Below are 15,000 nucleotides of genomic sequence, written 5' to 3' on the forward strand. Positions count from 1 at the left end.
CATGAGAGAGAGGCGTTGGCACCAGTCCAACTCAACCACCACTTCCTTAAGGTGACTTTTGTTCTTTCTCCATTTTAGCTCGTTTAATATTCTCTCTTTGGCGAGAAACGCTGAGTCCGAAGCGAACCGCACACCGCACCAAGCCTGCTGCTGAAATGGTGAACGAAGACTGCTACTGAGATAGGAATGATTTGTTTGAGTCTTTATGTCACCAATATATGAGTATACTTATAGGACGAACAGCGGCGAGAGGTTGTGTTGCCTCAGCGCGGGGCATTTGTAGTGACCTATATATGAAAACATGGCGGCACTCAAAGGCCCAGCCAGCTTACGTAAGGCGAGGCACCGTCCCCCCGCCACCGTGTCAGTGTTCAGCCAGTGACCGGGGTCACACGTGCGGCAGCGTGGGGCACCCGTGGCTCCCACGCTCGCACTCCGTTCCACTCACGCTGCGACGACCTGACTTCCTCCCTGGGAAAATTCCTCGCCTCAGGGATGCTGAACACGTCCTGGTACCCGCGCCTCCCCCCCTTCCCCTCCCTCCTACACACCCCTAACACACCTTGCACCTCCCTTACTTCTCCTCGCTCAGATACCCCCCTCTAACTTAAACTGGTTCTTACCCAACAGTAGTACAAGTTCCTCCCTCACCCCCATCCTTCCTCCCTCTCTCCCTCCCTCCCAACAACTATCTCCACTTCATCATCTCCCATTTCTTTCTCCCTTGCCCTCGGGAGTAAACGAGGAATTTCTCCTCTGCCTCTCGCACGAGACCATCACGAGACAAAGCTATTCTGCTCCTGGGTGCCTATATAGTGTTAAGCCTGAAAGGTGAGGCGCGCCCCAGGGTGGTGGCGATTGGAGTTAGGGAGGTGCCAGGAAGAAAGAGGTAGTGAGAAGGGGAGGGGTGTTTAGGTGAAAGGGTAGATTTGGGGGGGTGAAGACAGGTGATAGATTATGGATCTTCTCGGAAAGGCAGACGAAGGGAGGCAGGTGTGGGGCCTCCAGGGACGGCGCTGTGATGTGGAGATAAGGAATCATGTAGAGGTGGAGACGGCGAAGGAAACAAGTGAATGAGAGAGTGTGGGGGGGCGAGGGAGCAGAGAGAGCAGAGGGAGGGATGAGGTGTCCCGATAAAGAAATGAAAGGAGGAAAATTACACCAACAGTGGATAGAAGGAAGGGAAGAAGATTAAGGAAGAAAACAGGAAGATAAGTCAGATTTGGGAGAAAGACGAAAAGACATCAAAATAGACCTTTCAAAAAACACACCGGCGAATCAACAAGCATTATAGAAAACTAGAAATCTCCAACAGAAAATGGGGTGCGGCAAGAAGTGTGAGAGGAGGCAGACGAAGCTTTAGGACGGGGAGGGAGGGGGAAGAGGAAGAGAGTGGGATTTTTCCATGAGCTTCTCCCGGCAACAGGCGCCAGGCCAGAGGAGCGTCTGGAAACAAGAAACACAGGGCGCGGAGAGGAGAGAGGGAGGAAGGGGATGGAGGGATGAGGAGAGAGAGAGAGAAACCTGTTGTGGTAATTTTCCTCTTGAGACAAAGGAGACTTGGTTACATTAGCCTGTCTGTAAGTGATGCACGTACGACTGGATGTATTTGCTCTGTGTTACAAGAAAAAACACGAAGGAATATAGAGAAAAACGAAGAAATTATTAACGAGATGTATTTCTTGTGGGAAAATACGAATAAAAATAGAAAAAAAAACTGAAGATATTGTTGACGATATGTATTTCTTGTGGTCAAAGGATGAAATATGGAAAAAAAAGTAGGTTAGAATCTTCCAGGTGTCTTTGCTTTAGCTGTCTGAATGAAAATATTGTTCCTTTTGTGCGATTGCAATGAAGAAAACGAAGAAAGCCAATGTGGGTAACAATTTCATCCTACCACCAAGAAAAAAGAGAGAGAAAAATGAGTTTAAAACACCCAAAATATGAATAATGATAACAGAAATATGATAAGAATAAAATGTTCTATAAATTAATGAAGAAAGCAGAAAAGTGTGAATTTCCGAAGAGTATTTTCAAACTTTATAAGCCGAGAGACCACCGGGCTGAGGATGACGAGGAAAAACACAAGGAAATGAAAGGGATAGAGGAAAAGTGAAATGAAAACTGAAGAGTAGAGAGAGAGAGAGAGAGAGAGAGAGAGAGAGAGAGAGAGAGAGAGAGAGAGAGAGAGAGAGAGAGAGAGAGAGAGAGAGAGAGAGAGAGAGAGAGAGAGAGAGAGAGAGAGAGAGAGAGAGAGAGAGAGAGAGAGAGAGAGAGAGAGAGAGAGAGACTATGACACAACCAAAGTATTACCCCTCACGAGATGATAATAGAAAAAAAAAGAAAAAAAAAAAGAAGGAAAGAAAAAAACTCCTGAGCCGTCCAGGTAGCAACAAAAGTCACACTACAACTTTCGACCAATGAGACAATGCACTCCGCCACCAGACGAGACGAGGCAGTATCAGAACAAGGCATGGATGAAAAAAAAAGGAGAAAAAAACTGCCCTCTCACCATGGCCACTTCCAAAGACCACAGAGATGATTAGCTGGGTTCCTAAGAGTCCTTTTCCTGAGAGTACCGTAAAAAATCTTGTTAATCTGCCTGTGGAATCGTAAAAACATCCTTAAGTACCAGTATAATTTCAACTAGAGGGCCTTTGAACGTAGTAGTGATGCAGCCAGGAGGGTTTTAGAACGCGGAACAAATAGATACCAGTAGTGATTTTCAGGGGCAGTTTATTGATTCTAGTGACAGATTAATAAGAAAAATCAGAAGGAAAAAGTGCATAAGACAAGCTGGCAAAGATTAATAAGAAAAAAATCAGAAGAAAAAGGTGGATAAGACAAGCTAGCAGTCGCACACTACTTTCAATATCGCAGAACTTCAACTACCGTAAAGGCTTTGAAAATTAATGTATAGGCAACGCTGAAGACTTTTAAAGCTTTCAAACAGATACCACTTCATAAGACTAGCTGGCAATCACACACTACCTTCATAACACAGAACTTCAGCTAGAGGCTTTGAAAAGTAGGGAAGGTGCAGCGTAGGAGAGTTTAAGAGTGTTCAAACAGATACCACTTCATAAGACAAGTAGGCAATCACACACTACCTTCATAACACATAACTGAAAAGTAAAGGAGATGCAGCGTAGGAGAGGTTAAGAGCGTTCAAACGGGTAGCATTGCATAAGACAAGCCGAACACTACACTTTACACCCCTAACATACACACCTTCAACTAGAGGCTTTGAAAAGTAGTGGAGTTGTACCCTAGGAGAGTCTTAGAGCATTCAAACGGATAGCATTGCATAAGACAAGCCGAATACCACACTTTACACCCCTAAGACACACACACACACACACCTTCAACTAGAGGCTTTGAAAGTAGTGTTGTATCGTAGGAGAGTCTTAGAGCGTCCAAACGGATAGCATTGCATAAGACAAGCCGAATACCACACTTTACACCCCTAACACACACACACACACACACACACACACACACACACACACACACACACACACAGAGAGAGAGAGAGACAGACACACACACCTTCAGTAGAGGCTTTGAAAGTAGTGTTTGTTGTACCGTAGGAGAGTCTTAGATCCGTATTTAGAAACACTTTGCCCTCTCACGGCGACTGTTTTCAAAGGCTCTAGTTGAAGATACTCGTGTTTTTATAGGTATTTTATTGATCTGGTGATGGATTAGCAAGATTTCTAGTCTATCATAAGGAGAAACTGTCTTGAAAACCCTGCTAGTCGTCTATGAGGGACTTGAAAATTGTCTTGGTGAGAGAGCCAGGCGTTTCTGAATATGTCCGTTAGAGCGGTCACACGGATACCTTTGCATAGGACATATAACTTTCAATTAGAGGCTTTTAAGAGTAGAGTAAATGCAGCTTAGGAGTTTATGAGCGCTCACACGGATACCATTGCAAAAGACAAGCTGGCAACCACACACCACTGAACCTTGAGGGGGCCGTGCATGGTAGAGGCTGAGGGAGGCCGAGAGAACCTTCCAGAACCAGAAAGCCGGGAGTTAGGGAGTGGTTGTGAGGGGTTAGTGTAAAGGGGGGGGGGTGTTCAGTTCCCTCCCAAGAGCCACGGAGGATCAGAGGCGCATCACGACAAGGCCACGAAAGCATCACGTGAACGGCCAAGCATTCTACTTCAGGTGGGGTGATCTGGGGTGGCTAGTGGGGGGGGGATAGGCTGAGGTGGTGAGGGTGCGTCGGCTGGCGGGTGGTGACAGGAAAGATCGGCTGGGTGTGAGGTGTGTTTTTCTTTCTTTTGGGTTTCTCTCTGTGTCTTTCTTTCTGTCTGTCTGTCTGTCTGTCTGTCTGTCTGTCTGTCTGTCTGTCTGTCTCTCTCTCTCTGTCTGTCTGTCTGTCTGTCTCTCTCTCTCTCTCTCTCTCTCTCTCTCTCTCTCTCTCTCTCTCTCTCTCTCTCTCTCTCTCTCTCTCTCTCTCTCTCTCTCTCTCTCTCACACACACACACCATCCCAATACTGTAATGCTTCTCTCATTAACTTTTCACCTGCTGTAATGTAAATCTTGTGACCTTGTTGTCCCACACACACACACACACACACACACACACACACACACACACACACACACACACACACACACACACACACACACACACACACACACACACATTTAAGTAGTTTACTATCGAAAAAATGCAAGTGACAGTAGCACAAGTTATGAACATTGAACAAGATAAAGGTGAGAGAATGAAGAAAGTATTGTGTCACTGATTTCAAATATCTGGTGAAAATAACCATTGAAAAGTTTATATTTATGAGGAAAAGGAAAGAAAGGAAAGTTGGAAGGAAGAAAGAAAGGAAAGTTTGAATGGAAGGAAAGAAAATAGAAATGTTGATAGAAAGGAAAGGAGGAAGGAAGGAAGGAAGGAAGGAAGGTTGGAAAGTGAAAAGAAAAGAAAAAAAAATAACTAAACAAGAAACAAATTGATCTTGCAGTGAAACATTTTAAATCAACATCACCAATTAACTCAACACCGCTTCACAAAACTCCCTTTAATGACGCAAGCGGAGTGTTTAATTACCCATATGTACCAATCATACACCACCACTACCTCCACCTCCACCTCCACCACCACCACCACCACCACCAAACGTCTCTCGTATTCCCCAGCATTACATTACACACACACACACACCACTAACAATAACAACAACAATAACAACAACAACAATTTAGCTCTCCTTTTTTTAACAGCTATTGAAAGTGATTGGATTGTGAAGCATTTTGTGATTCCAATGATGAATTAACGAGGATTCCGCCGCGTCAGGGGATAAAGACACTCATGAGACATACAGACAGACGCACTCCAGACAGGCAGCCAGACACACAAATGGACAGACAGATATACAGAGGAAGCTCGAGAGACAAAACAAACAGAGAATGAGAGAAAAGAAAACACACGCAAAAGAGATGTACGGATAAACAGATAAACAGATAAGCAAACAGGCAGAAGCAGTAAAAATAAGGAAGACAGAAAGACAGATAGACAGACAGACAGACAGACAGACAGACCATGACCATCGCCAAAGATGTATCGAACAAAACAATGATAAACGAAAGAAAATAAATAAATGAATAAACGATAATAAGTATCATATAATATCACGCTATAAATGATGAATGAAAAGAAAGAATAAAGGTGAATAAAATAATAGCAAACAGCATATCACCTCACGTTTATAATTCACTTCACAACTTCAGGCACTTCACCTTCATCCCATTGCAAGTAAACATTAACCCCTTCAGTACTGGGACACATTTTTACCATGAGCTTTGTGTACGATTAGATGATTTGATTTCCATTAGGAAGCGTTTGTGGAGGTCAGAAGATTAATGGCTAGTCTTTACTATTTTAACCCCTTCGATACTGGGACACATTTTTACCATAAGTTTTGTGTACGATTAGACGATTTTATTCACATTAGGAAGGGTCTATGGCGGAAAGATTAATGGACAGTCTTTACTATTTTAATCCCCCCACATGAGTTCCTAAAGGTGAATTTAGTCGCCAAATAGTGACCAGAATGAATGTGGAAACGCGTCATGGTACTGAAGGGGTTAAACACAAACATTGGCGCTCGAAATCACTGACATCGCAGCTTTGGATGAGTGGAAAGGAACATCACGTCACAACATCTCAAACGTGTAAAGCATAAGATCGTATTCTGAGACACTCCTGCACCGTGTCTTCACTACATAAAAAAAAAAAAAAAGAACCACAAACTAGAAACTACAGACTAATTGATCTTGCAGTGAAACATTTTAAATCAGCATCATCAATTAATTCAACACCGCTTCACACAACTCCCTTTAATGGCGCAAGTGGAGTGTTTAATTACCCATATGCATCAATCATGCACCACCACTAGCTCCACCACCACCATCACCACCACCAAGGGTTTTTGTGGGTATTTCTATGGTTCTAGTGATATATCAAACATGGTTCTCACATTATCAAAAGGAGAAGGACTTTAGAACTCGGCAATTCATCTCTCTGGCCCTTGAAAATAGCCATGATGAGAGAGCAAAGCGTTTCTGAATACGGATCTTAGTTTGGTGTTGCAAGGGTTGGTAGCACTGTCTAAGGTAGTGGCTGCAGTACAGGTGATCATTAGGAAGACGGTAGGTAATTTAAGGTGAGTGTAAAGAAAACTGCACACTCCTGGACGTTTATAGAACACCTGAGTTTCATTGCCTCACAAACACCTGAAAGATACTTGCTATAATCAAGGGAATAATAGGTGCTGAGAAAATAGCTTTTCCTCCTCTTCTCCCTACTCCTCCTCCTCCTTCTCCTCTTCTTCTTTTTCTTTATCCTCCTCCTCCTCCTCCTCCTCCTCCTCCTTATCATCATCATCATCATCATCATCCTGACTGACTGACTCTCTGGTTGAATGAGTGAATGTTTGATTAGCTTACTGACTGAATGACTGAATGACTGATGGACTAACTGATTGACAGGCTGATTCACTCCCTTAATGAATGAGTCCTTCACTATAACTACTGATAGACTGACTAACTAACTGATTGAATGACTGAATAACTAATGGACTTACCGACTGACAGACTGACTTGCTGACATAATGAATAAGTGTATGACTATAACTACTAACTGACTGACTGACTGATTCTTTACTGGACTAACTCACTGAATGGCAGACTACCACCAATAAAACCGTCAAAAACACATCAAGACCTGTCGTGTGTATTTTTTTCTCCCAAGCCAAACTAAAATAGACACAGACTGATATTTGGGATAACTGTAGTGGCTGTTAACACGTTGCCCTTCAGATTAAAACCACTTTGTAGTACACCTTGGCGAGAATATCCAGAGCCTTTTTTTTTTCTTTACATACTGCTATAGTTATTGTTATTTTTAGTCCAACTGGTAATCCCTGGATGTGTAATTTTTTTTTTTTTTTTTTTGTAGTTTCAGCTCTTGGCGACTAAATTCTAATGCGAGAAAAAAAAAATAGAGGAATTAAATTTAGCTGGCCATGGACGTGATGCAGAAGATAAGCTGGATTAGACTCAAGTGTTCGGTGTGTGAGTCAGGTGTGTGAGTCAGTAAGGTGTGTGAGTCAGTTGGTGTGTAAGCCAGGAAAGTGTTGTGAGTCAGAGAGGTGTTGTGAGTTAGGAAGGTGTATAAGTCAAAGAGGTGTGTGAGCGTGGGATCGGGCAGACGTCCACGCATAGGTTCGAATCCCACCACATACCCCTTTGTCTTATGGTTTAAAGTCACCAACATGTCACCATGATACACCAAAGATGTGCTTGAGTAGTGATATGGGCCCTAATATGGGTACCACTATAGATAAAATTGCCTGCGCCACTAATGGGAGGAAGGTGAACAGCGCTTCCCACATATACTCTTCAAGTAGTTTCACTAAATTAATTAACCTAAGCAACATGAAGATTACCGTAGTTAGGCATTGTACGTTTTTAAATACTTTTTCACTTTAATCTATACAACTATCGTCTATTTTCACTCTCCAGGATTGTCACACAGTCAACCACCACAGTTTACCGGGTGAATATTGCTGCGCTTTATACAATCCATCTTTACCTAATTGCACATTTAACCCGGTGAATGAGTGCCTTTTATCTTTAATTCGTGGCATTATTACGGGACCCGGTATTCAAGAGGGTGATTTTGTTTTATCTAAAGATTTGTTGTCCCTCTTACATTTACTATATATGAAAAAAGTTAGTGAATTGGTTTGGTAGTTAGTTAGTTGGTCAGGTTAGGTTTGGGTTGGGGTTAGTTGGTTTAGTCAGTTAGCCAGGTAGTGAGCTGAGAAAAGTACAAGTTGTTGGCTCTCTTACATGAAAAGAAAGTTAGTGAATTGGTTTAAGTAGTTAGACTAGTTGGTTTTGTTAGGATTAGTTAAGTTTAGGTTAGTTAGTTAGTCAGATATTTAGCTGACATAAGTACAAGTTGTTGGCTCTCTTACATGAAAAGAAAGTTAGTGAATTAGTTTAAGAAGTTAGACTAGTTGGTTTTGTTAGGATGAGTTAAGTTTCGGTTAGTTACTCAGTTTAGTCAGTTAGCGAGGTAGTGAGCTGACAAAAATACAAATTGTTGGCTCTCTTACATAAAAAAAAAAAACTGGTTACTGAATTGGTTTAGCTAATTAGTTGGTTGTCAGTTAGTGAGATCATTAACTGACAAAGGATCCAGCCCCAGTAACACATGAGATAAGCATTAACTACATTACTTAATACCCAAAACAATACTCTTAACATCAGGATCCAACCCTCTGACTGACTGACTGACTGACTGACCAAATAATCAACGAACACACAACACACCGCTGCCTGAATTCGTGCGTCCTCGTGAAGCGAAACAAAACATTCTGAGACGAAGCAAAGAATTATAAAAAGGAATGATAATAAACAGATTGATAGTTTGGTAAAGGCGGATCAGCTACCAATTAGACATCAGTCCCTACAGTGCGGCACGTCCCTAGAGTATCAAAGCTCCTCTTAAGTCTTAATCCCCCCCCCCACCCACAGCAGCGCCGCCTGGAGGAGACACAGAAATGCGTCTATACATTTCAGAATACAGCAAAGGAAGTAGGACCAGAGAGAGAGAGAGAGAGAGAGAGAGAGAGAGAGAGAGAGAGAGAGAGAAACAAGGAATTGAACTTTAAGAATAAAACAAAATAATAAATAGAAAAAAAAAACTATCCATGTCTTAACGTATTAATGGGCCATGAAATAGAACACTTGTCTACATTCCTGCTAGCCAGACTATTATATTAAATCTCTCTCTCTCTCTCTCTCTCTCTCTCTCTCTCTCTCTCTCTCTCTCATCATTAAGTCTTGAAAATCCGGCATTTCATCTCTATGGCCTTTGAAAATACCCATGGAGAGAGAGAGAGAGAGAGAGAGAGAGAGAGAGAGAGAGAGAGAGAGAGCGCATTACGTTTCTGAGTACTGGTCCTTACATTGCGCGGCATTTCTCTCATTGCCACAACGTCACTAATAACAATTAATCGCTTTCTCTCTCCCAACAAGGAATTATTTTTTTTTTCCCCCACAAAGGCCAGATGTTACTAATGAGATTCTCGCCGTGTTGTTTCCTGCTAGTGACGCGGAAACACTGCTTAACTGTCACTGTATTCAGAATAACTTCCGTGAATGTTCTCTCGGTAACGTTGACTTCTGTTATCATAAGACCAACCTTGAAAAGTGTTAGTGTTGTTTAGTAGACTTAGCTAAAAAGGTGAAGTAAGATAATGAAATGTTAAAGAAAAAATTATTACTTGTATTATAAAAGAACTAAATAAAGAAAGACGCTGATATGCACCAAGACTAACCATGAAAACTATCATTCTTTTGTACACTTAGTTGAAAAAGTGACATAAGATATTAAAATGGTAAAATAAATCTTGATATTACTTGTATCATGAAAAAAAAACTAAATAAAGACGTTGATATGCACCAAGATAGGACTGACTGTGAAAAGTGTTATTATTCTTTAGTACACTTAGTTGAAAAAGTGACGCAAGATATTGAAATACTGAAAAAGGTATTATGATATCGCTGTTTTGTCTTTGGCTGGCCCTCTTCCCTACATAAAAAAAAAACTGTTACCATAAAAAAACTAAATAAATAAAAAAAAACCGTCGATATGCACCAAGATAAGACTAACCGTGAAAAGTTTTAGTTGACTTAGTTAAAAAGGTGACACAAGATATTGAAATACTGATAAAAGTGTTATGATATCAATGTTACCATAAAAGAACTAAATAAAGAAAAACAGGACGTTGATATACAAAAGATAAGACTAACCTTTGAAAAACATTATTATTGTTCAGTAGACTTCGATAAAAAGGTGACGCAAAATATTAAAGTGTTGAATAGTGTTAAGATATCACTGTTATCATAAAAGAACTAACTAAAAGATGCTGAAATGCGAAAGATTAGAGATGTACTGGTACCAAAATTTTGGCCGATTCCGATACCGATATCGATACCACCTAATTGGGCCGATACCGATACTACTACCGATACCGATACCACCGATACCGATACTACTACTTATAGTGATTACTGCACTGGACACCAGGATGAGTTGGTGGACGGCGAGCGTTATCAGATGGGAGGCTTTGTTTTGGGGATGCTGTAAGTCCTTCTGAGAACGTTTGTGAAATAGGAGCAATTCTAGAAGCTTTTGAAGCCATTTGCAAAGGTAAATTACTCAGTAATTGGAATGAATATCTTCTCAGTCTTCTGATTCTTGTCAGTTATTTTAAATTCTTACTTCTTACTCCTTTAGCGACCATTTGGTCTTGTGCATTTTCATTATTAATTTTATTGACGATATTTTGGCGATCAAAAATATTTTTAAAATTATTAAAATTGTAAAACAGACACAAAATATTAGCAAAAGAAACTCATTTTGTTGTGTATGTTTCTCTTTAATTAAATCTGACATCCTTTGATATTAATTCATTAGACATTAGTAGACCAATTCAGAAAATGAGCTTTCACCTAATCTTTTCAATTAAATAGAAAAAGTTTAGTTTATTCTAAATTTCTAGTGTATTGCTATGATCTTAAATAATTAATATGCAACAAATTATACACAATGCACATGATTACAAAACAGAATCGTTACTTTCTTAGTTATGGAATTTTTACATCCTTAGGTTAACACAAGTAACTCAAAAATTAAACTTAAGTATACTCAAAATAATTAAATTAATATACATATATAATTCGAGCTTCCACCTATTCCAGTATGATATCTTGGAAAAGGCTACCACTACCACTGTTAATTATAAATCAAATAAGAATATGCTGTTATTTACAATAATGCAAAATGCCTAACTATATATATATATATATATATATATATATATATATATATATATATATATATATATATATATATATATATATATATATATATATATATATATATATATATATATATATATATATATATATATATATATATATATATATATATATATATATATATATACCAAATTTTTGTTGGATTCTCAATATCTGAAGTTTGACATTCTTAGATTATAGTTAAAAACATAAGCTTTTCACCTGTGTGAACTTTGTGTGGGTGGAGGAGCAGCGTCTGACTGAGAGACAGTGAGAATGCGTGGTGACTCATGACCGACCATGTGACAGGATGCCGGAGTTCAGCCTATACGCGTTTCATACACGTCCAATTTAGAGGTTGTGGCTTATTACCACAGAAAACAGTATTCTATGACATACGGTAATCACCACGGAAACTTAATACGCCGTATTATATTAATTTGGTATCATCAATATCTTATATCGAATATATCACTAAGTAGTAAATTCCTTTTAGGTATTGGAAGTATCGGCATAAAATAAGCCGATACCGATACCGATACCCGAATAAAGGGCGGATATCGCCGATTCCGATACCGATACCGATGCATCGGTACATCTCTACGAAAGATAAGACCAACCTTGAAAATTATTATTATTGTTTAGTTTACTTAGTTAAAAAGCTGACGCAGGATAATGAAATGCTAAATATAATGTTAAGATATCACTGTTATCATAAAAGAACTAACTAAAAGACCCTGACGTGCACCAAGGTAAGGGATACATGATAGACTACCACTGGTCCACTGATGTCATTAATTCGCTTCAAGATCTTAATAACTTCAATTGGAACCACTTAAACGTTGAGGCAAATCGTCAAAATGTTTTAAAATATTAAGTTTTTTTTCGTCTATCAGTGACGTTGTAATGATTCCCTCTCTTTACTTTCATTCCCTTCTTTTAACTAATATCCCCTTTTTTTTTTTTTTTTTTTTATTTCTCTTTCTCTCCACTCTTACTCTTTCTTTCCTTATTTTTTCCTTCCTTTTTCTCCCTCATTTATTTATCTCTCTCTCCACTTTTACTCTCTTTTCTTATTTTTTTCCTTCCTTTTTCTCTCTCATTTATTTCTCTTTTTCCTAATAATTCCCTCGATAACTGTAATAGCATTGCAATAATCTTCACAGGAGCCGCTTGAAAGGGAGGAAAGGTGGTGAAATACTTGGAAATGTTGGTCATTGTATAGTGTGTCACCTGATAACTATGTAACAAGCTAACCTCAATGTTTGTACCGCATCATCACCGCACTCATGACACAGCGCTAACTCAGCACGACACACGCATCGCAGCAACCAGTATTCGGGTCACCACACATCACCACACGTCACCACACATGATTCTGCAGCCATTACCCAGATTTCATCACACTCATCGCACTCATCACACACCACACCGGTCATCACACACTACACACCACACCAAGGAAGCTAAAGGGTCTATCTAGCTTCCTTGCACCACATTCATCAGCTCACCACACACCACACCACACACCACACCAGGAAAACACAACGTTATTATCTTTTCATCGTTTTAATTATGTTTTTATCGCGTCTTTTTATCTGTTTTATTTTTATTGTTTTTTTTCGTTTGTTTGGCTATGTATGTCTCCTTAATTTTACCCTTCTTTCCTCCATCTCTCTCTCTCTCTCTCTCTCTCTCTCTCTCTCTCTCTCTCTCTCTCTCTCTCTCTCTCTCTCGTTCTTCCTCCAATTATATCTTTATCTCCCTCCTTTCCTCCTTTCTTGCCTCCCCCCCCACCCGTCTTAACACCACTACAAAAGACACACCCACACACACACACACACACACACACACACACACACACACACACACACACACACACTCACTCACTCATTCTAAGGACTTCCACAGCCTCATTCTACCCGCCCAGTCACCGCAGATGCTACTCCCCTCTATTTCCTCCCCCACAGCCCTCTGCCCCCTCGTACAGTACAGCCCTACCTCCTTCACCTGCTGAGTTCCGCTGCCCTTGCGCTGTTCTGCTTGTATTTGATCGTCCGGCGTCGGGTAGCCTTGTTTCAGCAGCGCCCAAGTGTTATTAATCAGTCTTCTCTCTCTCTCTCTCTCTCTCTCTCTCTCTCTCTCTCTCTCTCTCGTTATGTATTGTTGTTAATGTTAATTGATGGTGTTTTTTTGCTTTTTCCTTTTTTTTTATTGAATCAGGAAGTGTTTAATGTTTTAGAGGAAGAGATGGGTGAGAGAAATAGAAAGAAAGAGAAAGAGAAAGGGTATGGGATGGAGGAAAGAGGGAGAGAGAGAAATCACAAGGCAAACTCAACTTAATAGAAAAAAAGAAAGAAAAAGAAGAAAATCCGACAATAATTCGCTTTGTTTTCTTCACTGCAAACAAAAAAAAATCTGAAAAGCTAAGAAGATAAATTTTCCTTACAAATATATCTCTTCTCCCTCCCATCTCTTCTATCTGGCCAGCGCTCACTCCCTCTCTCTCCACATCACGTGCTATTTATAAACGTGACCACCTGCCGTCCCCACACCACCCCTGCCCCCTTGAAGAACACCACCACTGCTTGACCTGCCGCCGATGGTAGCCCGCAACATTAAGACACACAAAGAAGGTGCATAAATTTACCTTTGAGAACGTTAACGGTGATAGAGTGAGGAAAATACATACATACATACATACATACATATACCAGTGTTCTTGTATCTTATCGTCTCTTTTGTTTATTATATTTTGTCTACCTATATCTTTATTTTCATTTAATTTTCGTGGTATCTTTTTTCTCTCCTTGTTTCTCTTGGTGTGTGTGTGTGTGTGTGTGTGTGTGTGTGTGTGTTTCACTGTTTGATCTGCTGTAGTCTCTGACGAGACAGCCAGACGTTACCCTACGGAACGAGCTCAGAGCTCATTATTTCCGATCTTGGGATAGGCCTGAGACCAGGCACACACCACACACCGGGACAACAAGGTCACAACTCCTCGATTTACATCCCGTACCTACTCACTGCTAGGTGAACAGCACCTACACGTGAAAGGAGACACACCCAAATATCTCCACCCGGCCGGGGAATCGAGCCCCGGTCCTCTGGCTTGTGAAGCCAGTGCTCTAACCACTGAGCTACCGGGCGTGTGTGTGTGTGTGTGTGTGTGTGTGTGTGTGTGTAAGGGAGGAGATTGCATATTTAAGTGGTCAATAATTCTGCCTGTACATCTGCGCGTTAGGTATTTAAGATGTGGTCGTGTAATCTGTAAGTTCTTTCTCCGTCCAGTTACGGTGGCAAGGGTACCGTCGCCTGTGTCCCGTCTCTTGTCTCTTATGTAACCCTATGGCGGTGGACTGAAGGGGTGATTCCGGGTTGTGATGGGGTTTTTGTGGCATTGTAGAGGTCAGGGATGGGAAGAGTGAAGGGTAGAGTTGAACGGAAGGAAGGTCTTACTAACTCTCTCTCTGTCTCTCTCTCTCTCTCTCTCTCTCTCTCTCTCTCTCTCTCTCTCTCTCTCTCTCTCTCTTCTTAAAATCTCAAGGGAGCTACAAAAATACCCTGATTTTGACCAGTAACTCCAGCAACACCTCACCTCA

General features: G+C 40.7%; 2 protein-coding genes across 2 annotated transcripts in view; one reads left to right on the forward strand and one right to left on the reverse strand.

Annotated features, from left to right (window-relative positions):
- The window catches only part of LOC123506908 (bifunctional protein GlmU-like), a 66,500-nt gene that overhangs the window by 25,087 nt on the left and 26,413 nt on the right, over window positions 1-15,000 (forward strand). The gene's annotated exons all lie outside the window — the stretch shown is intronic.
- The window catches only part of LOC123506906 (mitochondrial basic amino acids transporter-like), a 35,590-nt gene that overhangs the window by 19,514 nt on the left and 1,076 nt on the right, over window positions 1-15,000 (reverse strand). The gene's annotated exons all lie outside the window — the stretch shown is intronic.

The sequence above is a fragment of the Portunus trituberculatus genome, chromosome 21, assembly GCF_017591435.1.
Source record: "Portunus trituberculatus isolate SZX2019 chromosome 21, ASM1759143v1, whole genome shotgun sequence".
NCBI lineage: Eukaryota > Metazoa > Arthropoda > Malacostraca > Decapoda > Portunidae > Portunus > Portunus trituberculatus.